At 37.9% G+C, this 23,491-nt stretch overlaps 1 pseudogene; it reads right to left on the bottom strand.

Annotated features, from left to right (window-relative positions):
• Positions 1 to 7,120: 7,120 nt before the first annotated feature.
• Positions 7,121 to 7,217, bottom strand: LOC138803104 (U6 spliceosomal RNA; annotated as a pseudogene).
• Between the last annotated feature and the right edge of the window lie 16,274 nt (positions 7,218 to 23,491).

Below are 23,491 nucleotides of genomic sequence, written 5' to 3'. Positions count from 1 at the left end.
TTTAGCCTTCTCATCATCATTGGCATCGGAGTTGCACACCAACTTGTCTAGCGTCCTACCTTGGATAGCCTGGATCCTGTAGTCCTTCCAATGTTAGTCTCTAGATCGTGCAGGATGGTGGAAATAATCCAATGCACTCAACTATGGCTTGAGAAGGAAGTCCACTAAAATTTGTCCTGGTTTCTGTTCTCAAGCCTCCTGAGTAGTTAAGAGTACAGATTGGAGCCCCTGGTGCCAAGCAGTAACAGTATTTTTAAAGCAATTAGACATATATATGACTTAGGCTTGTGATTATCTCAGGAAAAGAACAAAAGACCACTGAAGCATAGAGGAGAGACAGAATTTTAACTAGCTACTCAGAGGGTGAGTCAGCTTAGCTAGCTACTCAGTAGGCTGAGATCTGAAGACCACTGTTCAAAACCAGTCCAATCATGAAAATACATGCGATTATCTCCAAAAAACCAGAAGTGGAGCAGTGGCTCAAGTGGTAGACCACTATCCTTGGGCACAGAATCTTAGGGCAGGAATGATGAATGCATGAATGAACACATGCACATGCAAGTGTGTGTACAGGCACATGTGCACGCGCGCGCACACACACACACATACAGATAAGTATTTCAATGCAGAGTTTCTTTAATTTTTTACCTTGCTGTATTTATTTCCCTGTATTATTGACAAAATCAGCTAAGCACCTATTTACATACAACTCATCATGTTTCTCTAAAGTCTACTCTCCTTTTGTAAGCCTGCTTTTATTTGACCCAAAGTAAATTATTCAGGAGGTCAATTCATCTCCCTCAACTCTGTAATGTTAGATGGATGTTTAAGTTCTTCCTAGCAATATAATTTTGTGAAATCCTGCCTCAAGCAGCATATTTCTTTCATGAGAAGGGAAGCCTCTGAAAAAAAAATAAATAATAGGTTTTTCTCCTCCTGGCAAGCATCTGTAGTTTTAGTACCTTCATATAATCCATTATCTGTCTGTGTATGCCAAAGACGTCTGTGAAAACAAAAAGACCCTTCTCGGTGCATAGCATTCATATACCATCAATAGATATGAAGGTATGTTTTTATTATTTTGAAAATATCATACAGAGGATTTACAATTACATGGGCAAGATAATGAGTACATTTCTTATCAAGCATTGTGGCCTCCTCCTTTGTTTCCCCTTCTTATCCCTTCCCATCTCACCCCTCATAGCCTCCCAATATCCCCCTCCCCCCGCCACCAGCAAAGTTGTAAAGTTTGTTTTTTGACATAACATCTTGTACACCTCATTGTTGCAATGGGTCCAACTGTATCCCTATTTAAATGATTTGTCTTTTCCCTTCCCCTCCACAAATTATACCAACATCAAATACAGTGAAAACAGGGGTTATATCGTGGGGGAGGGACATACAAAGCAACAAAAAATCATCTTATAAATACTTTAGAAACAATCGCATAAAATAAAAAAATATTTAAATACTTATCTTGGGGTTCTTCCACCTAACATCAATTAACCTTAGCTTTTCTGATTGTCTCAGACATATACTATTTATTGCAAATAAGGGAAACCATGGAGCCTATGTTTTAGGGCCTGGCTTTCTTCACAATATAATTTTTTCCCAGACTTTCATTTTCCTAACAAATGGGGCAATGTCATTTTTTCTGATGGAGGCATAGAATTCCATTGTGTATATATACCACATTTTATTGATCCATTCATATACTGAGGGGCATCTGGGTTGGATCCATATCTTAGCTGTGGTAAATAATGTTGCCATAAACACAGTTGTGCTGGTAGCTTTAATATGGTCTTGTTTGTGATCATTTGGATAAATGCTCAAAAGTGGGATTGCTGGGTCATGGAGGAGCTCTATGTGTTTGATCTTGTCCAATGCTTTTTCTGCATCTATTGAAATACCCATGTGGTTCTGATCCTTGCTCCTGTTGATGTGATGAATTATATTAATTGATTTGCGTATATTGAACCAGCTTTGCATACCTGAAATGAATCCTGTTTGATCATGGTGTATGATTTTTTGGATGAATTGTTGAAGTCGATTGGCCAAAATTTTGTTGAGAAGTTTTGCATCAATGTTCATCAAAAAAAATACGGTTCCATTTTGTTAACTTTTTTGAAGAACCAACTCTTTGTTTTGTTGATTCTTTCTATAGTTTCTTGTATTCTAATTCACTTAATTCTGATTTGATTTTAATTAATTTTTTCCATCTACTGGATTGGGGTTTATCTTGCTGCTCTTTTTCAAGGAGATTCCGATGTCTCATTTAATTGTTGGTTTCAGATCTCTCCAATTTTTTTCATGTAAGAACTCAGAGCTATAAACTTTGCTCTGAGTCCTGCGTCCCAGAGGAGCAGATAATTTCTGTGCTCATTTTTTGAATATCTTGAACATTTGAACTTTGTTTCTAAGGTTTTCCATGACCTACTGGTGATCCAAAAGTGTGTTGTTCAGCCTACATGAGTTACTGGACTTTCTTTTGGTGTTTTGGCTTTTGGTGGTGTTGAGTTCTTATTTTATTCACTTGTGGACTGAGACAATGCAAAATATGAATTCAATGTTTCTGAATTTTGACGTTTGATTTGTGACCTAAAATGTGGTGAATTTTGGAAAATGTTCCATGTGCTGCAGAGAAAAACGTGTACTGTGATGCTGCTGGATGAAATATTCGCTAGATGTCTACTAAATCGGTTGATCTATGCAGCTGTTTAGACCGGCAGTTTTTCTGTTTAGTTTTTTGCTGAGATGATCTATGTAGTGTGGATAGTGGTGTATATAAGTCCCCAACAATTAATGTCTTTGGATCTATGTGAGATTTAAAGTTATAATTTTTGGATAAATTTGGGTGCTTTATTGTTTGGCAAATAGATATTTAGAATTGTAATATCCTCCTGAAGGAGAGATCCCTTAATTAATATGTAGCAACCTTCTTTATCTCTTCTCACTAATTTTAATTTGAAGTCTATTTTATCTGATATTAGAATTGCAACTCCCACCTGTTTATGGGGGCTATTTCCTTGGTAGAATTTATTTCAGCCTTTCACATTAAAAATGTGTTTGTTTTTATGGGCAAGATGTGACTCCTGAAGACAGAAGATAGAAGGATCTTGCTTTTTAATCCAACTAGAGACTCTATGTCCCTTAATTCGAAAGTTAAGTCCGTTAATGTTGAGAGATAGTATTGAAAGGTATTTGGGAGTTACTGCCATTTTATCCACCTTCTTGGGGGTTGCAGCACCTGGGTTCTTCCTATGGTTCTTGGATTCTGTTTGGGTTTGGTTTCTTGGCCTTTATTGTGGTCTTGTTGGTTTTCTATATGTAGGAAATCTTTAAGAATCTTTTGTAGGACTGGTTTGGTGGAGATATATTGTTTCAATATTTATTTGCTATGGAAGACTTTTATTTGACCTTCAGTTATGAAGGAGAGTTTAGCTGGGTACAGTATTCTTCGTTCATAGTTGTTTCTCACTGTGGCATGGAATACATAATTCCAGGCTCTAAATTGTCTCTGCTGAGAAGTCTGAGTTGATTCTAATTGGTTTCTCTTTATAGGTGATTGTACTTTACTCCTTGACAGATTTAACGATCTTTTCCTTGGTCTGAATTTATCCTGTGTGGATTGTAATGTGACGATGGGATTTCCTGTTGTCGTTTGGTCTATTTGGGGTTCTAAAAGCTTCTTGTATCTGAATAGACCGTTTTTTTTGCATGTTTGGGTAGTTCTCTGCTAGGGTCCTGTTAAACAAATTTCCTAGACCATTAACTTCTGTCTCTAGGTGCTCCTCTACACACATTAGCCTCAGATTACGCCTTCTAATGGTGTCTTCCAAGTGTTGAATAGATCTATCATATTTCTTGAATTTGTCTTGGAGGGTTGTATATTCTTTCTCTATAATATCTATGCTGTCTTCAATGCCCGAGATTCATTCTTCTGCATGGTCTAACCTACTGTCAAGACTTTCTACTTTGTTTTTTATCTTTTCCTTTTAATTGGTCGGCTTCGATGGCTTCAAATTCTTTGTTGGAGCTTTGTTTTAGATCTTGTATGAACTTCTATACTTCCTTAATTTGGTGTTCAGTGTTTATTCGCAAATCATTTAGTTAATTGGTTATGGTTTCCTTGGACTCCCATTCCTTCTGTTGGGCTCCATTCAGCATTCCCTTTGTGGTTTCCCTGACTTCTTTCAGCTGTCTGTTTATGGATTCCATGAATGTCTCTAGTAATCTTTGTCTATTCTCATCCCATTCTCCCAATTCTTGTATTACTCTTTGATTAGCTTCCTCACATTCATGCAACTCCTGTAGTTCTCTTTGTTCTCAGACTGCTCATGCAATTTCTTTCCTTCTCTTTGATTGTTCTCAGGCTGCTCACACAATTCCTTTATGTCACTTTGAGTGTTCTCAACCTGCTCACGCAATTCCAGTATTAACCTTAGAGTAGCTTCCTCATGCCCAAGAGCTGTTTTGATCTTTGGTTTGCCTCCTCTCTCTTCCTATTATGCTCACACTGAGTCCTTTGCAGGTTTTTAATCTTTTCATTCACCATGTTTGCCAATAGTGTTTGTAGAGCTTTTTGGGAACTCTCCTCTGTATTATTCATTATCTGTTCTGTCACCTGATTATTTTGAATGGGAGTTGAGATACCCGGAATTGCCATTTTTCTTTTGTTTTTCTGGCTTGTTCTTCCCATTTGGTATGAAAGCAATGCCAGTTTTGTACTAGAACACCATTTTAAGGCAAGCATCATCCAAAGTCCTGTAATTGCACAGTCAAAAGTCTGCAGATACAATCTAATTCAAAAGATACAGTCTATTCAACATCAAAAATTATGTATTAATGGGCTCAGAACAGCAAAGAAGAATTTTACAAACCAGAAATTATTAGGTTTAGGGAGAAAGGTGGGAACTTCACTAGCTGCTTTACTAGCTTTGACCTATTTCTTCATTGTATAGGAAAAGTGTGATTCAACTAATTTCAATAGTATCTGTTAAGAGAATTATCAAGGATTTAAATTATTGTCTGTAATTTGGTCAAAGCTATGTCTCTTTATGTAGGCTACTAAAAATGTATTTACTCATTTCAAGTAAATACATAAATTCTATTTCCATCTTTTTTAAAAAATAAAATTTTGTTTGCTCTATAAATTGATCAGAGGCATGGATTTTTGGCTAGCTATGTCATTGCACATCTTTGTCACACTTCTCTCTCTTTCATGGTTCTCATAGATAATATGATTGTTCCATAATTATCCTAATTTATTTTGCTTTTATATTTTTGGTTTCATCATTTCACTTTTTGCTCTGCCATTTCACAAATCATTTATATAGAAGGCATTATTTCCTATTTTTTCATTCCTAGAATAAGCTACACATGAAGAGATCACTCGTCCTCATTTTCAGTCTGTACCTTTGAATACGGAGGAACATCTTTCCTCTGCACTCCATCAATTCCCTACTCTCCAGTTAGAATAATTTTGAATAGTAAAATTTGAAAAAGAGAAAATAAATCGTGGTGAAAAAACATATACAGAAAATTCACCAGACATTTTGGACCAGTTCAACCAATGTGAATTATTAGGGAAATACATGGACACCTCATTCCCACTGGCACTCAAAGTCTCTGGTTTGGCAATTCTTAGGAAGATGAGGAACAAGATAAAAAAGTAAGGGTATCAATTACAAGAAAAAAATGGAGAAGGATCTAAGCAAATTTCTTCATTGGACTGCCGCAAATATTAGGCTTACTACAGTGCAGAGACTACTTTCCAAAAAGGTCACATGTGAATACTAGGGATGATGATGAGTGTACCCCTCTTCATCTGGAAGCCTACAGTGGAAACTTAGACATTGTCCATGAGTTGGTGGCTCAAGCGGCCCATGCAATAACTGTAGATGACTGGACAACCCTGCACAGTGCACATACATAGAATAATACCAGAGTGGCTTCTTTCTTACTTCATCATGATACAGATACCAATGCCCAAACTAAAGGCCTCTTGACCCCCTAACATCTTGCTGGGGAGAATTGAGATAGCAAAAATATGCTGGATCTCCTTCTAACAAAGGTTATATAAAACCAGGCCTGAAGTACAATTTAGAAGAAACTGCATTTGATATTGCCAAAAGGATAAGTATATATCATTATCTCTATGAAGTTGTGGAAGGCTGAACAAATTGTTCTCCTAAGTCCTAATGGTCGGGTTAAGTTTCTTAAATTTCAAAAATGCAAGCCTATCCTTTGTGTCCATACAAAATAATTTCACAATCCAAATAAGAGCAATATCTTTTTTGTCAGACATGGGGCATGAACTCTGGGAATGGGCACTATGCCTGTGGTCAGCTCAAGGTGAGCACTCTACTGCTTAGGCCACAGCTCCACTTCAGGTTTTCTAGTGGTTTATTGGAGATAAGAGTCTCACAGACTTTCCTTTCTAGGCTGGCTTTGAACCGTGATCCTCAGATCTCAGCCTCCTGAGTAGCTATGATTACAGGCATGAGCGACAACCTCCTGGCAACACAAATAACTTACTGGAAAAATTCATGGATTCAGCGGAATTCTTCCAAGAGAATTGCCTGCATTGGATGTCAAAATGTATTCAAGTGTTTTTGTATACATGTATAATAATTCATACAGAGTTTGTGATTTTTTAATCAGAAATAATTTTAGCTTTATCTGTTGAAATGAGTAATACAGAAACTAAAGTATTTCTGGTGCTTTTCTGAAAAAGTATATGTTAAAATTTCCTATATTCTATGTTTGTATAATGTTCATAATGTATTTTATTCTCTCCTAGATATACTTGAATTTTACATTATTTAAGATATATAGGTTAAATAATGTGTCCTTTCAGATTGCATTCCATATAGAAACAGCTTAAGATTCCTTTTTGTCCTAGGTCCTAATAATTTTCTCTGGGATAAAATGACAATGTTATCTAATTTCAAAAGTTTTGTGAAGTTTATGCTATGCAAACACCTTTCTTTCTAAGGTGAAGATTTAATACACTGATGTCAAACTAAATTTAATTATATGAATTACGTGTATTGTTACACTTATAATTTTGTAATCAACTTTTTAATAACTGTTTTTCATTTCTTGCATCTGAAGAATGAAAAATATGGAATACTTCACAAACTTTCATATCATCCTTGTGCAAGTGCCATGTTAATCTCTGTATTGTAATTTGTGTATACATACTGCTGAAGCATGTAGTATTCTCTAAATTTAAGTAGTTAATGATGCAATCTTTATAGAGGCTTATATCTATGGGTGCCTACTATAACAAGGAAACCTTATGGTTCCTAACAATGCTATTTATCTTATTTCCTTAAAATTCTGTGAATAGTGGGGAAAAATTATATTGTCCAGTTGATTTATCACATTTGAAATCTTTTTTTGTCGATGACTATTTTAAGTCTTTTTCACTTGGAATTTGATCGTACTTTCAATTATTTATATCTAGGTCCAAAGGTGCTGGCTTTCTCAAATTAGCTTTGTGGAGCTAAAGGATTCAAAGTAAGCCTTGCTTAAGAGCTACTTCTAAATTCTTTAGCTGACATTTTCCCAAATGAGGTCTTACTTGCACAAAGGTCTACCTAACCCTTTACCCTTCTTCCATGTAGGAAAAGACCAACCAGACTATGTTACCTTGACAGCATAGATGGTCCTACTTGAACAAAACTAATCTTAGTTATAAGGGATCATAGAGAGATGAACAGTTCAGGCAGAACTGTTCAGACTAAAAGATATTTTATCAAAATACAATTGGTTATTATACCTACCATTTCAAGAGTAGCTAAAGCCAAGAAGGTGAGAAAATTGTTCATATGCATGTTAACAATGTCCTTGCCTGCCTACCATCCAACAAGGCAGGAATTTACATTATTGCCTTTCTATCACCAAATATTTTCATAGTTTCAGGAGAAGTCCATATGTCTCTCCTTGTTACTATGCCTTAAATTGGTAATGTTTTAATCACAGTGTTTCCTCTTGCCTCCAGGCTGTAAATTTACAAATGGTAAAGCTTTAGGTCTAACTCTATCAAACAATGATGTAGAGATAATTGAATATTACTTTAAAACAGAGTTGCCTTTATTGCAGTAACCACAAGTGAACAATGCAAAACATGTGACATTTATTATATTACATATAGTTATATATTTTATATTTATATGTGCTGATTTTGTATTTCACACTGTGAAACTTACTAGAATTAGATGATAATTTGACAAATAAATTGATATTTATTTATTCAAGTAAACAGGATTGGAATATACATAATTAGGTTTAAAATATGTATTAGAATAGAAAAAGTATCAATGCAATGTCTTTGGTATAAACTTGTGGTACATTCTAACTGTTCTTGGTCTTCTGAATTCACATGGCCAAAAAAATTTTGTTTTCCTCTAATCTATAAGGGATTTACACTGCTGCTCTGTTTATTGTTTTAACTCACTGGTCCCAAATTGTTTTTCTCCGTATTTCTGAAGCATTCCTACAGATTATGCCCAAATTTGCTGATAAGATGTCTAAAAATATTTTTCTTCTTCAGGACCCATGGGTCACAGGATCCCAGATCCCAGTTACCTGTGTCATCAGATAACAGGGGCAAGACTTCTCACCAAGGACCATGCAACATGCCAACACAAAGTAATTGAAGACCCATCTCAGTTTCTCATTTCTTTTATTTCAGGGCCCCGATTCCTTGAGATGCAAGAATTAGCAGTAAGCAATTTCAAAATGCAAGGCAACTTAAAATGAAGGATGAGATCACAAAATTTGAGAGAAGTATTATCATTCAAACATTCATCTTATAGATGAACAGCCCATATGATTGAACAAGATCACAAAGTGCCATAAGATTATTTTTGATTCCCCTTCCCTATGATTAATGAAAGATTTTAGTCCAGTATAAGTGGGCTAAAAAATAGTTCCTGAAAGGATAGATCCATAATTGGTCTACCAAGGCCCGGAAAAATTGACTTAGAAGTCAAATGTAATTCAGAAAAACATTGAGAAGTTCCTTAGTGCTTCAAAACATTGGGCCTTCAGTACAACATGGTTCTGCAGAATGAAAATATCACTCTCAAACCAATGCTAATCTACATTTAATCTCCTGAAAGTGTATTCCTTTTCAAATAAACTTTTTAAAATCACATTAGCCAAAATAACATTTGACAAGTAGTTGATATTTAGTGACATTACAAGTTTTTCAAGTGTAGGGAACAAGTTACAATAGAGTTGAATTATTTACCCAGCACTAATGCCAAACACGTTCAACCATTCATTAAAGTGTAGAAATAGAACCACACACAACTTGTGTTGTTAAGTAGGGGCCTTCCAGAAGTGCATTAAGTAGATCAGCCTCTGAAATTTCCAACCCAAACTTTAGCTAATAAAGTAAATTTCATCATTTAATAAGGTACATTTTAAAAAGTCACAAATAGTTGCCTTATCATATGTTATTTTATGTTTCCCTATCTGTCTAAAATAGTAAGAAATGTTATTGTATGCTTACCCTATCTGTCCAACATAGTAAGAAATATGACTTTAAGTCTTGAATATGGGTTCTCATCAGAGATATGACAAAAATAAAATCTGTCTTCTATTTCTATCATATTCCTCTATAAGAATAAATTTTAGTTTTCTTCTTTTTCGAAAACTTATAGGTAGTAGAAAATATTATCCCATGTAAAATAAAACAATCACAAGATTGTACAAAGCCATTTATAAAAATTGGTAGTTAGGAATACATTCTAAGCCATTTTTAACATTCTTTTTGACTAAAGATTAATCTTCCAAATGGATGAAATAAAATCATGTTTAGGTGCTTCATGTCTCCAGACTTGCAAATTGTTACTGCCGATGAATGAATTATGGAAATATAAGCTGACAACAGTTCAAGCATATGCAGGATTGAAACTCCATGGAATGTATATAAACCTTTCAAAGTATTAACAGATAGTTTAACAGAATGACTATCAGGAAGTTGAAACCAGAGCGGAATTATAGTAAAGGCATAGAATGAATTAAAAATGAATAAGGGGCAAGTACAGCTAGAATACTCAATGTACACACGTGATAAAGGAAGTGGTAAATCAAAACTAAATCTTGGAGAAAGGGTTGCTTGAGAATGATGGAATGAGTGACTCTGATCCAGGAGGATTGGACAATTAGATGGACAGGTTTAATTGTAACAAACTGGCATAACCTTTTCAAATTCAGTTAAAAAACACAACAAAAAACAAAAACACACAAAAATCACAACCAAACAGCAATCTCTAGGGTGTATGAAAATGACCTCTCAAAATTTTAAGCAGTTAATGAAGAGCAGTCTTGAGAAAGCAAACAAAGCTGTTCAAAGAGGGAAGTTTGGGATAGGGGAGAATTTTTAACAGATTTAAATAGATTGTCTAAGGATATAAATCACCTACATCTGCTGAAAATAGTATTTTTTTTAAACGAGTTCTCTGTCTGAACTGGATAATCCATTCCTCATGCACACTTGATAGCTTGTGAAGATAGAATGGCAGAAACAAGAAAAAGAACCCACTACTACACTGGAGAGAAAACAATCTTCTATCTTTTCTCTAATCTCTCTTCACTACCCTTTTTTCATACTTTTAAGTCAATTGATTTTGAATAATATTTTCCTTCTTTCTTCTGGTAAAATAATTGGTCAAAGTAATTGATTAAATATTATTTGCCATTTTTTCAAGGAAATAGAAGAGTCAATCCAAAAATTCATATGGAACAATAAAGGACCCCTCATAGCAAAAATGATACTCAAAAGAAAGAACAGTGCTGGAGGAATATTCATACCAAATTTCGAACTCTACTATAAAGCCATAGTAATTGAAACAGCTTGGTACTGGCACAAGAACAGTCCTCAGGGCCAATGGAGTAGAATAGAAAACCCAGAAATGAACCTTCAGACCTATAGCCATCTAATTTTCTATAAGGGAGCTAAAAAGTGGAATGGAAGAAAGACAGCTTCTTCAGTATATGGCAAAATCGGTTAACTACTTGTACAAAACTAAAACTAAATCCTTATATATCACCCAGCACCAGAATCTACTCCAAATGGATCAAAGACCTCGGAGTCGAATCAGACACTCAAACCATTACATGATAGAATAGGAGAAACCCTAGGTCTCCTTGGTGCAGGCCGAAATTTTCTTAATAGAGACCAGGAACACAACAAATCAAAGAAAGGTGGGACAAATTGGATTGCGTGAAGTTGCAGAGCTTCTGTATGGAAATGGGCATAGCTAGCAAGATCAATAGAAAGCCCACAGATTGAGAGAAGATCTTCACTAGCCCATACAATGGACAAGGGTCTCATATCTAAAATATACCTGGAACTCAAAAAAACAATAAATCCCCCAACAACAAATCCTCAAAGAAACAACTGCCCAATAAATAATAGATCCCAGGAGAGGAATTGAACATAAAAGAATGACAAAGTTCAGGTTAACTTTTGCTTTCTTTTTTACTGTACAAAAAAGTCCCTGATTTTTCTGTGTGTTTTTACTCATATAAAACTTTTTTGTAAACTTCTGGTTGAAAGTATTACAAAAGAAAACAATATGCCATTTGAAGGCCAGCATACAACAAAAGGAAATAACTTTGTTTTAAAAGTGTTCTACTGCAAAGAAACAAAGATATGGAGGTTTTTAAAGTGTCTTATGGATGGATTTTTCACTCCTGAGATGATTCTCTTGTTGCAGGAGTCAGTTATCAATTCCTTTTTTCTGGTCCTGAGTTTACCATAGCAATACGGATTCCAAAAAAGCAGGATACAGTTGAATATGATCAGCAAAAACTACTCCTTTAAGGTAAGTCCCAAAGAAATACCCAGGGTTTGTATTGTTTGCTTGTTTGTTTATTTTGAGCTTTTTCTGGGGCAGGAACTCAGAGGCTGGACCCTGTCCCTGAACAGTTGTCTTTCTTTCCCACCTACCTCCAAAGCTAGTACTCTACTGCTTCAGTCAAAACTCCACTTCTGGCTTTTTTGGTGTTTAATTACATATAAGTGTTTGACAGACTCTCCTGACTGGGTTGGCGTTGAACTAAGACAGTAAGAAAGCTAAATGATATCAACTGTACGGACTTCTCTTTTGAACCAAGAAATGTTAGATGAAGTTTATTATAAAGCTAATTAATATTTGACAATTTTTAAGCGAATATGTTCAGCGAAGTATCCATAACTTAAATAACTCAGTAAAAGTAGGTGCACTGAATCATTTGGGAATATTACTATTGATTTCTTCATTCCTTTATGAGAAACTTAAAACCATATTTGCACTTTTTGTTGGTTGTGGGGATTGAACACAGATCCTGGGCACTCTCTCTCAGCTCTTCAGCTCAATTTGAGGGTTCTACCACTTTAGCTACAGCACCACTTCTGGGTTTCTGGTGGTTAATTGAAGATAAGTGTTTCATGGACTTTCCTGACCAGACTGGTTTGAACCACAATCCTCTGATCTCAACCTCCTGAGTAGCTAGGATTACAGGCACGAGCCACCAGCACCAGGCTCATATTTGCATTTATGTGTAGTTAATGTCACTCTGGAGACAAAGAATGGAAATCTGAATCAAATGATGTGACATTGCAGCTTTTCAAAATAATTGACGTAGCAATAAATATGTCCTCCTTTTCCATTTTGTTACATTAACGACTCATGTGCTATGGGACCCTTACATTAGCATCCTCATTCATTTTTGTAGGTGTATTTAATATCAGGAAATGTTCATAGAGAAATGTTGAAAGACTGAGATTTTTAGAAAGCAAAGGAGATCAGGTATGAAAGAACAGCATAGAAGGAGATACATTTATTACACAGAGATTAAGAACTAGCCAAAGAGTTTTATAATGCTACAGGCAATGAGGAATAAGCCTAGTTGATAACTAGCTCTTCAGTAACTAAAAATGGTTCCCTACAACAGTTTCTGCTATACCTTAGTTACTATCATTTTTTCCCTTATATCTGGAGTTATTCCTTCTCTTCTGTCACAACTGTTAATTACCTTTTGCCTTTTTGGTGCCATGACTGGCAAAAAAGTTTTCCAAATCTCATTTAGACTACCCTTCTCATTGTGATTAGCAGTGAACCCACTCAAAAGCCAGGAATCTTTGAATATCCAGAATTAATCTTCACCTCACATCTTAGCACATTCCTGGCATTAATTGCCGTGACCTAATAAACAAAAGCTTTTTGTTTTTTTTTTTTTCAACACAGGATCCTAAGATAGGTAAAGTACATGAATTAGCGACTATTGTCAGGTATCAGTATGGAAGGAGCAATTATATATTCCAAGTATGGGTTCTTAATTTTGCATTTACTAAGTAAATATTCATTCTTGTTGTTGCTGTTGTTGTTTTCGCAATCCTGGGGCTGAAAGTCAGGGCTTGGGAACTCTGCTTTTTTTTTTTTTTTTTTTTTTTTTTTTTTTTGCTCAAGGCTAACCCTCTACTACTTGAGGCACAGGACCACTTCTAGTGTTTCTTTTTCAGTTTATATGGTACCTAGGAATTAAACTCAGGGTTTCATGAATGCTAGGCAACTACCATACCATGAAGCCACATTACCAGAACCCTAACTGACTTTTTAAGATGGCATTAAATTTTCATTCCATAACTATGTATCATAATTTTAGCCAAAAATTTTTGCTAGAAAAGGGCATTGAACACAGTACTGAGTCTAGTAAGGTGAGATGGACAATGAATAACTGTCATGGTTTAGCTAAGGCAGAGAGGGACTTACTTCATGGAGCTGGTGCAACAGACTGAGTGAGGCAGCTGACCCACAGCCCACTTCCTGAATGAGAAGGCCACCTTGGTTACAGCCACATGGGGATGCTGGGCCACCTCCTCCAGCACCCATTCAATCAGTTCCTGAGAGAGATAGAGAGAAAGAAAGAAGTTCAGAATTACACTTAAGCCAGGTGCCGTTGACTCAGGCCTATAATCCTAAGTAGAATAGAGGCTGTGATATGAGAATCGTGGTTTATACCCAGCTCGGGCAGGAACAACTGTGAGACTCTTATCTCCAAAGAACCACAAGAGAACTGGAAGTGGCACTGTGACTCAAATGGTAGAGTGTTAGCTTTGAGCTTAGGAGCTCGGGGAGCTGTCCCAGGCCCAGAATTCAAGGCCCATTACTGAAAAAAGTGGACTTCCCGCCACAAAAAGTGGACTGAATAGCACTCATTGTCCTAGGGTGTATGGCAGGGAAGTCATGCCGAGCTTCCTGTCAGCTGGGAGTCATGAGTAGTTCACCAGGCTTCCCTGTGCCTCAGTTTCCCCAGCTTCAAAACTGAACAAATTGAAGGATCCCCTAGCTCATGAGGATAGGGTAATAAAGAAAGAGAGCCATGTTTTGATTCATACTCCCAAACCTGTCGTAACATTAATAACACACACCATCTGAGATCTTTCCCGGTATCTTCCTGTCATATGCTCACAGAATTACCAAGAACCGTATCTGACGGCCCCTCCTTCTATGCTTGGCCCTGATTTAGAGATCCCTCTGTATTAATCCATTTTTTCCTCACAAGTGTTCCATGAGGAGATTGAAGTCCAGTGGTTGAGGACCAACCCAGAGCTTCACCTCTCGTCAAGAATGGGCTGCCGTGGACTGAGTTTGGGACAATACATATAAACCAATGACTGAGCGTGGCACTACATGTCTTCCATCTCAACTACAGAGGACCGAGCCTGGTGTCTCATGCCTGTCACCGATAGGAGGACCGTGATCCAGCCCAGCCTGAGCATATATTGTCTCTATCTCAGAAATGCCCAAGACAGAAAAGCTTGGCTCGCATGGTAGAAGACCTGATGGGCAAGCCTAAGGACTTGAGGTCAAACTTTAATATACCTAAAAGAACCAGAGTCCCAGCCAGAAGCTCATTCCTATAATCCTAGGTACTCAGGAGGCTGAGATCTGAAGATCACAGCTCAAGAGTTAAAATAGGGTTGGCCTCCTCCATTAGAGTTCATCATGAGAAGACCCAGAGTCTGTCCTATGCTGTTACAATCCATACTAGCAGGACTCATATCCTTATTAAGTGTTGGACATGCTCTCTGCCCTCCTGGGAGGCCACCCCCTGTAGGTTGCACTCCAAGTTGCTCCAAGCTCCCACTGCCACCAACCAGGCCCAAGGGAGTACACAGCTCCAGGGCACACAGATCCCTCGTTCTTGTAATTTAACAGTGCTGAGACCCCTTCAAGCGTCTCACTCTTCCAGGCCCCCAAACCTCAACTGTGAAACCCATGCACACCCCAAAGTTATTTGTACTTACCTATGGATGTTCATTCCATTCATGTTTAGTGTGGTTATTCCTTGTACTTTTGCTTTATTTATTTATTTACCATTGATTTTACTGTGATGACACCCATTCCATTTATTACATTGATTACATCCTACCACATGGCATCTAAATTTGTAGATGTTTTCTCCATCATGCCTGACACCCAGGACTCTCAGAGAAAAGGAAAAAAAAGTTTCACACTTGCTTCTTACTCCATGATCCAATTGTTGGTAGTGCTGGCATCTGAACTCAGGGCCTAGCAGGACCAATTGGCAAATAGTTCAAGGTGACCACACCAGCCTGTGAGCAACAAAGGAGTTAGGTCATTCCCAGGATATGACATTGATCCCCAGGGTGGGTCACAACAGTCATAAATTTGTAATTCAAACATACGATCTATATTTACATATATGTGTGGACAATATCTTTCATTTGGTGTAATTCTTATTTTCTGCCTTATGGAAGTATTGTGTATTTTACTGAGTAAGGTGACAGATATAACAGTGCTTACATGGATGACAACATATTGAGATGTCTATAGGGTTTCCTATGCATTCTCCATCCTAGCTTAGACCCAGGACTTTCACAGGACAGCTGAATCGATGGGCTTCTCACATCAGGATCCATCTTTTGGCAATGTTGGGATTTGAACTCAGAACCTAGCTGGCCCAATTGGGGAAAGGGTCAAGGTGAGGACACCAGCCTTAGAGTAACGGAGATAGGCTGTTCCAAGGACCTGACATTGAGTCCCAGGGAGAGCCAAATAGTCATAAATTCATAATTTAAACGTAGGATCTATATTTACATACATTTGTGGTCAGCATCTTGCATTCGGTGCACTTCTTATTTTGTGTCTAATTAATGGAGTTATTTCTATTTTACTGAGTATGGTGACAGGTATAACTGTGCTGACATGGATGATAACCTGTTCCAATGGTTATAGTGTTCCCTATGCATTCTACATCCTAGCTGAGGCCCGGGAGTTTTACAGGAGAGGAAAACATGTGCAACGACTGGCTTCTGACAACAGAATGAATCTTTTGTCAATGCTGGGATTTGAACTGAGGTCTGGGTAGCTCTGATGCATTTTGGAAAAGGGGAAGCTCACCATCCTTGAATATTAGAATTTCAGGCCTGGTCCAAGGCCTGATTTGAAGCCCCAGTATTGGACAAAATAACAAGCCCACCTTTTTTAAACATAGGATTTCTCTTTACCTACAGGTATTCTATGCATCTTGCATTCATTGTAGTTATTCTTTTTATTTTTGTGGCTTAGTCATGGATGTATTGTGTATTTTATTGAATATGGTGATAGATATAATTGTGCTGACATGGATGACAAGCTATTCCCATGGCTATAGAGTTGTCTCTACAGAATTGTCCATCCTCGCTGAGACCCAGGACTTTCACAAGACAGGACAACAGGTGGATCTATTGGCTTCTCACATCAAGGTTAATCTTTTGGTAGTTCTGGGATTTGAACTCAAGATCTAGCAGGCCCAATTGGTGAAAAGGTCATGGTGAACACACAGCCTGTGAGGCACTAAGGAGCTTGGCCGTTCCCAGGACCTGAGATGAAGCCCTGGTGGGGGCCAAAATAGTCATAAATTCATCATTTAAACAGAGGATCTATATTTACATACATGGTTGGGCAGCATCTTGCATTCTGTGTAGTCATTCTCTATATTTTGTGTCTTATTCATTGATATATTGTGTATTTTCTTGAGTATAGGTTGACAGATATAACTGTTGTGACCTAAATGACAACCTATTCTCATGAGTATAGAGTTACCTATGCATTCTCTATCCAAGCTGATACCCAGGACTTGCACAGCAGAAGAAAACAGGTGCAATGACAGGCTTCCCACATCAAGGTGAATCTTTTGGCAGTGCTGGGATTTGAACTCAAGGCCTAGCAAGCCCAATTGGTGAATGGGTCATGGTGAACACACAAACCTAGAGCCACAAAGGAGCTGGGCAGTTCCCAAGAACAGAGATCGAGCCCCAGGGAGTTCACAATAGTCCTGAATGGATCATTTAAACATGGGATACATATTCACATCTGTGTGTGGACTGCATAGTGCATTTAGTGTAATTATTCTATTTTGTATGCTATTCATGGATGTATTGTGTATTTTATTGAGTATATGATGACAGGTATAACTGGGCTGACATGGATAACAACCTATTCCCATGGCCACAGGGTGGCCCATGCATTCTCCATCTTAGCTGAGACCCAAGACTTGCACAGGAAAGGAAAACAGGTGCAACAATTGGCTTCTGACATCAGGGTGAATGTTTGGTACTGCTGGGATTCTAACTCGGGGTCTAGCAGACCCAAGTGACAAACTGGTCCATGTCACCAGCCTGTGAGCCACTAATGAGCAAAGCCTTTCCCAGAACCTGAGATGGAGCCCCTAGGTGGGGGGCATGTGGAAGGGCACACAGCAGTCATCCATTCCTAAGTTGAAGGTAGTATGCAAATAAGTACATATTTGTATAGAATAGGAGAGATGATGACCTGTTATGGAATCCAATCCACCATGTATCTACCAATTCTTGGATCTTACCAGATGACTCCATTTCATGGCTGTGATTATTATTGTCACGCTTAATCAACACTTCTTTACAAATAAACAATACCCCATGATTCTTGCCTATCATTTCCTACTCACATCACGCACGAGTTACTCATTCAAGTATGAGATCAATACTGGTCCAGAAACCAGTATCTCATGATTTCCTGCCATTGCCTTCTCATAGCGTTGCTGAATTCAAGGTTCAAGTGTGGAAAACATACTCCTTATATACATTTTAAAGCTAAGATTTATACTTCCATACAGATGTTCAGTCCATATTGTGTTTGGTGTGGTTATTCATTTTATCTCTTGTTTTATTCATTTATTTACCATTTATTTTATTGACTTTGATGACACCTATACCATTTATTACATTTACATACTATCACATAGCATCTAGATTTGTAGATATGTTCTCCATCATGCCTGACACCTAGGACTCTCCCAGAAAAGAAAACATGTGTCACACTCGGCTTCCTAATCCAAAATTAAATATTTGGCAGTGCTGGGATCTGAACTCAGGGCCTAGGAGGCCCAATCCATAAATGGGTTACTGTGAGCACAGCAGCCTCTAGCCAACAAAGCTGTCAGGTAGTTCCTAGGCGCTAAGATTGTGCCACAAGTTTGGCCCAAACAGCAATACGTAGATAAGAAGATGGTAGTATACAAATAAATATATATTGGTAAAGAGTGCCAGAGAAGTCTCTCTATGATTGAATGACATCTACTACGTTCCTACCAACTCTTAGGTATGTACTATATTGCCATTGAAATAATATTATACTTTTCATGCTTAATAAACTATTAATTATGATGAATCAGCATCCTAGGATTATTGCATCCAATTTTAGACTAGACAAATTCATGAACTACTCATTCAATCGGTATTCTTAGGGATAGGAAAGAGTCTCTTGTGGTCTCCTGCCATTGGTAGGTGTAAGGATCAGGATTTGAACCCAGAGCCTATGTTGACATGTTGGCTTATGGCTTCCCTGATAGCCTGCCAGCCATCAGCAATGGCAGGTTATGTCCACTTTGCAACCGTGTCATTCAGACCTAGGATGGTCACCATGCAAAGAAAAAAATTATAAACCCACCCAGCCCTCTACAGATTGCCAATTTTTCTGCTGTCCCAGTTTTTTTAAATTCCTGCAAGCCCTCTGGGCCAATGGTCCCAGGATAGGCTATGGGTCCCAAGGCTGTACCCCAGCCTAGGGAGATCAAAGCTCAGGCAGAGTTGCCACAACCTGAGTGTAAGCCCTGTGGTTGGCAAAAATAATTAATTAATTAACTAACTTAAAAAAATAAAGCTCACTTTTTTGGAATTTCTTCCAGTTTTTTTCCTAGCCTGGGATTTGAACTCAGGGTCTTGCTAAATCCGTAGAATTGTGAGGGAAGTTGCAGAGTTGCCAGTACTTGAGTTCAAACTCCATGCCAAGTGAAAAATATTTAATTAAGTCACTGAACTCAGCAGGCAAAGGTAGCTGTGGACATGGGAGGGATAGGATGGTAGGGGAAAACAAAGGAGGAGGCAACAATGCTCAACAGGAAATGTACTCATTACTTTGCTCATGTAATTATGACCCCTCTGTAAAACATTTTACAATAAAAAACGTACAAAAATTAATTTAGTGCTGAAGAAGCATTTTGGGGGTAAGTGAAGGATGTCTGAATAGCTGTACAAAATTATACACTGCTTATTTTTAATGTTCAGTATGTAATTGAGTAAACATAACTGCTTCCAATACAAATATTAAGTCACTGTCTTGGAACTGAGGCCAATATGTCTGGCATTGATAGGATTTGAGCTCACCATCCGGGTAACACTTTTACACCATTTGTGAAGGGAAAGCTCACTGTTCTTGAGGAAAAGAAATTCAAGCTAGAGTTCCCAGGGCCTGAATTAAGGCCCTGCAAGGGAAAAATATATTTTTATACATGTGTAATATATGATATATATACATATGTATGTTTATTTCATATTATGATTATTATTATTGATTTTGTATTATTTTATTTTTATTTTATTCATTTTATTGTTTATTGTATTTAGTATTATTATACACACAATTTTAATTATATTTTGTACATCTATTATAAAATTATACCCAATTATTTAGGATATTGACTCAGTTTTATTCATACTTTATTGTGTTTAAACATGATACATAATTAAATGGAGTCATTTGTCACAGTCATCACATATATAGAGTCTGTTTCAGTTTGAGCTTTGTCTTATTTATCTTTGAAAAACTTCCTATAAGGACTTCTTTAGATGATTTATACTCAGAAGCCTTTCCTTGAGGATCGGCAAGTTGAGGGATAAAATTGGAATGTTGGGGCTGGGAATGTGGCTTAGAGGTAGAAAGCTTGCTAAGCATGTATGAATGCCAGGGTTTAAATACTCAGTACCATATACTCAGACAAAGCAAGAAGCTGTGGAGTGGCTCAAATGGTACAGCACTAGGCTTGATAAAAAGGAGCTCAGAGACAGTACCCAGGCCCTTAGTACAAGCCCCAGGTTTAGCAAAAAGAACAGGCCAGATATCGGTGGTTCACACCTGAAATCCTAGCTTCTCAGGAAGCTGAGATCTGAAGACCACAGTTTGAAGACAGCCTAGGGAAGGAAAGCCTGTTATACTCTTACTTCCAATGAACCACCAAAAGACCCTATTTGGAGCTGTGGGTCAAGTGGTAAAGGGTTCACCTTGAGCTGGAGGGCTCAGCGACAGTGCCCAGGTTTTAGTTTGGGACACACAACAGGAAAAAGAGTGAGGGATAATCAAAGTACTTTTCCTATTTGCTAATTATGGAGAACATTTTCTGGAAAATGAATGCTGTTGTACACCAGAATGGAGTCAGAGCTCAAGATTCAAGTGTAGCACATCCATATGCCCAGCCTCTCAGACTCTAGCATTATAACCTTGTTTCCTACAGGGTTCTGAAAGGTCCATTGTTGAAAGGCTTCATATACTCCCAAAGCCCTTTGTGATAAGCAGTTGATTTGTGTTGAAAAAGCTGTTTTAAGAAAAAAAATCAATAAAACTGATGGACCACTGGCAAGAGTAACTAACAAAATAAGAGAGGAGACCCAAATCATTAATATCAGAGATACCACAGGAAAAATTATAACAAACATACAAGACATCCAAACAATCATAAAGAAATAGTTCCAGACTCTACTCACAAAGGAAGGAAAACCTAGCAGAGATGGAATTACTATAGAAATACAAATTACTAATCCCCCCTTTCCTTTTCACACATGCTTCTCCACCATGTATGGTGGGGGCAGCAGTTCAGTAAATAAACGTCTTTTCCTGCCTTAATCATGTGTGATATTCTCTTCCTACGCTAACTAATGAAACCTGCCTATTTCATATATCTAACATATGGGACCATGACTCAGATTGGGTGTTTGAGTTGGAAATGTTAGAATTTCCTAACCACCCTTTTCTGTGAACCAAACTGCCTTGAGACACCACGCAAGACTTTTCCCCAATACCATTGCTGGCCTTCACATCCATGTCCACACCACTTCTCTACTCTGGTGAGTGAAACTAGTCTCTATGGCTCTCGGTTGCTCAATCTCTTTTCAGATATGGCACCACACCAGAGAGCTCCTATGGCCTTTAGCCTAAAGGCTGTTCACCTCCAAAGCAGAGGATGATTGGTTTGGGGGGCTTGGCCATTTCTCTCTAGTGGGCTCTGGGAGAAGTCAGGAGGCCACTTCTGCCAGGTCATCTCTCCTTCACTCACCAGACTGACTCTCCTACACATTTAATGGTGTGTTGGGAGTCATGCCTGAGCTGTGAAATCCCTTTGAAATGCCTCTTGTGCTCACTGGGTATCAGAGCACCTAATATTTTATGCTGTTCTCAGATTTAGACAATTTTTGCTGCTGCAATGGTACATGATCAGAAGTCTGTTTACTATCAAGCTCTTTTTGCTCTCTGCTATTCATGTCCAACTTTCTATATCTCTCCCTATCATTTCTACAACTATTTGTATTGTGCTCTGAAGAGTGCGACATGGGCTGGGTCCAGGGGATCCCCTCTAGGTTCCCTCTAAAAGGCTAGCCAAACTAGGCTTCATTTTTTGTTCAGGCTTTCTTTGCATTTTTTAAAAGATATTTGCCATCTTGAATTCACCATATTGGCCAAATGGTGGGTTAAGGGTTTAGCTGCCTCCAATCCTTACCCTTCCCCCAAGCTTACTTCTCCTCCATCCATTTATTCAAATGTGCCTTGCTAACAAGGCGCTCTTTTCACAGACCCTGGTAACTGAGGCCTAACAATCTGACGTGCTTTGTTACCAAAGATGTCTTATAATTGTTGTCAAAAATTTTAGGTTTTGAGTTTTGCCTTTTTTGTTTTGTATTGTGTAGTCTAGTACTGACTACGTGATTCTAAAATATTGGTATATCTGTGCTAAGATTCTCCCATCTAACAATTTTGTCATTGAATAATATTTGGTCAATTCTTGATAAGGACCAGGTAAGCTCGACTTATTCTACTTGATCTCATTGTTGCATTAACTGGAAATAACAAAGGGCTTTTGTAGCAAAGATTGCAATTCAAAGCCAGCCAGGGCTGAAAAATCTCTAAGACTCCATCTCCCAACTAACCTGCAAAGAGCCAGTCTGGAAGCATGGCTCAAGCCTCTTATCTCTAACCAGCAAACACTGCAAGTGTTATATAACTCAAAGTGGTAGAGTGCTAGCTTTCAGCAGAAGTGTTCAGGGAAAGTGCCCAGTCCTTGAGTTCAAACCTCCTTGAATACCAACTGGGACAACCATCCCAGCAGTGAGCACCCTTTTTCATAATTATCAAAAGGCTGTAATGTAAGGTCTGAACAGGGACATCTCTCCTTCTTGGCTAAGTTTCTGCCCAATATCTGTTACATAGATAACTGGCAGACCTGGAAGCAGTCACCTTCCCCTCCTGCTAGGTTCCATCCTGGGCGACCTCTGGTCACCAGCCTCCCATCTGAACTTAGGAGGGTCTCAGACACTGAGGTCACACCCAGATCCATTGTGGCATTACCTTTCTACCATCTGGCCACATCTCTTCCTGTCCTTGGCCTAGATAAGTCCTGGCCCAGATATGGGTTGCCCCCCTTCTTTTTCAGCCATGTTTCTCCACCATGCATGGTATGGGCAGCAGTTAAGTAAATAAAATTCTTTTCCTACCTGAAAAAAAAAAAGAAATACAAATTGCCCAAACAGAACCAAGAAGAAATAAATCAATTAAACATGTCAATATCTTACAATGAGATAGTAGAATTAATCAGAAATCTTCCAACAAAAAAATCACAGGAATTGATGGATTCACTACAGAATTCTTTAAGATCTTTAAAGAGGAACTAATACCACACTACTCAAGCTCTTCAGAGAAATGGAAACAGAGGAAGTAATCCCAAACTCATTCTATGAATCCAATATCACATTCATCCCCAAACCAGGCAAAGACACAACAAAAAATCAACTACACACCAATCTGTTTGATTAAGACATATGTAAAGCTCCTCAATAAAATTGCAGCCAACTGAATCCAGAATATAAAAAATCATACAATATGACCAAGTAGGCTTC

Source organism: Dipodomys merriami, unplaced genomic scaffold (genome assembly GCF_024711535.1).
Source record: "Dipodomys merriami isolate MVZ:Mamm:240054 unplaced genomic scaffold, mDipMer1.0.p SCAF_333, whole genome shotgun sequence".
In the NCBI taxonomy this organism is placed as follows: domain Eukaryota; kingdom Metazoa; phylum Chordata; class Mammalia; order Rodentia; family Heteromyidae; genus Dipodomys; species Dipodomys merriami.
This window is presented reverse-complemented; position numbering and strand designations above follow the sequence as displayed.